Source organism: Humulus lupulus, chromosome 4, assembly GCF_963169125.1.
Source record: "Humulus lupulus chromosome 4, drHumLupu1.1, whole genome shotgun sequence".
In the NCBI taxonomy this organism is placed as follows: Eukaryota; Viridiplantae; Streptophyta; class Magnoliopsida; order Rosales; family Cannabaceae; genus Humulus; species Humulus lupulus.
This window is the reverse complement of record NC_084796.1, coordinates 142510408-142511766: the sequence shown is the minus strand read 5'-3', so window position 1 is coordinate 142511766 and position 1359 is coordinate 142510408. Positions and strand designations below refer to the sequence as shown.

Here is a 1359-nt window from a genome sequence, read left to right as displayed (position 1 = left end):
ATTTAGTTGTTTTTTTTTAAAGTTATTTTAAAATTTAAAATTAAATTTAAAAATCAAATTCTTAGTTGCAAAATAGAAATTTAAAGAACAATTAGCGGTACTTGGAAGAGAGTCTTCGAGGGAATGATACTTTACTTATCATATATTACTTGAATCAATTGCGTGCACTTGTGTATATACATATTTTCTCGATCAAGTTTTTGGCGCCGTTATCGGGGACTTAATTTCCAATATCATAGTTAATAGTTATTTGTTCTAATTTGGATTTTTTATTTTTTTATTTTTTAATATTTATTTGGATCAAGGGTATGCTGTGTTTCAGGAATTGTTGGTATATCCGAGGAAGTAGACAAAAGGAAATCATACCAATAGATCTTAAAATAGAGAAAACGTGTAGAAATAATTTCAGGATAAAGAAAATGCTAGACTTTACCATGGTTGAGAACGCAAATAATGTTGTCAACAATAATGCAAAAATGGGTAATGCAGCTGAAGCTGATCCACCATTAAGGAATTATGTACTCCCTACTGTTACGGGGATACATTCAAGCATTTATCCTCCAACTATTCAGGCTAATAATTTTGAGATAAAACCCTCAATTATTCAGATGGTGCAAAACTGTGTACAATTTTGGGGGTTACCGAATGAGGATCCAAATCTAAATATCACTAAGTTTTTGGAGTTATGTGCGACATTTTAAATGAATGGGGTGAGTAATGATGTTGTACGATTGAGACTATTCCCATTTTCACTAAGGGATAGAGCTAAGAGTTGGTTGAATTCTTTACAAGCCAATTCTATACTTACTTGGGAAGATTTGGCTCAGAATTTTCTTGGAAAATATTTTCCTCCTGCCAAGTAAGCCAGAATTAGAGGAGAGATTAACAAATTCCATCAACTGGATGGGGAGTCTTTGTATGATGCATGGGAAAAATTTAAGGAATTGCAAAGGGGATGCCCACATCATGGAATAGAGAAGTGGCTGTTAGTTCATATTTTTTACAATGGTTTGGGGGGAAATACAAGAATGATAATAGATACAACATCAGGAGGAGCGTTTATGAGAAAAAGTACGAATAAGGAATATGAGCTGTTGGAAGAGATAGCTATGAATAATTATAATCGGCCTACTGACCAAGAAAATAAGAAAGTAGCGGGAGTATTAGAAGTTGATCCAATTGTGCTATTGACCGCTCAAGTAGCATCTCTAACCAAACAACTGCAACAAACTAATCTCACTGCACAATCAATGCAAGTACAGAATGTCATGAGTTGTGAGATTTGTGGAGGACCTCATTCTTATGAACAATGCCCTAGCACAGCTAGTTGCTCAACAGATGTAAATAATATGCCCTTGG

The 1359-nt window shown here is 34.1% G+C and overlaps 1 non-coding gene across 1 annotated transcript; it reads right to left on the bottom strand.

The window, feature by feature from the left end:
- Nucleotides 1-866: 866 nt before the first annotated feature.
- On the bottom strand, nucleotides 867-973 carry LOC133833491 (small nucleolar RNA R71). The gene has a single exon (XR_009892868.1). It is a non-coding gene; the product is annotated as a small nucleolar RNA R71 (small nucleolar RNA).
- Nucleotides 974-1359: the final 386 nt, after the last annotated feature.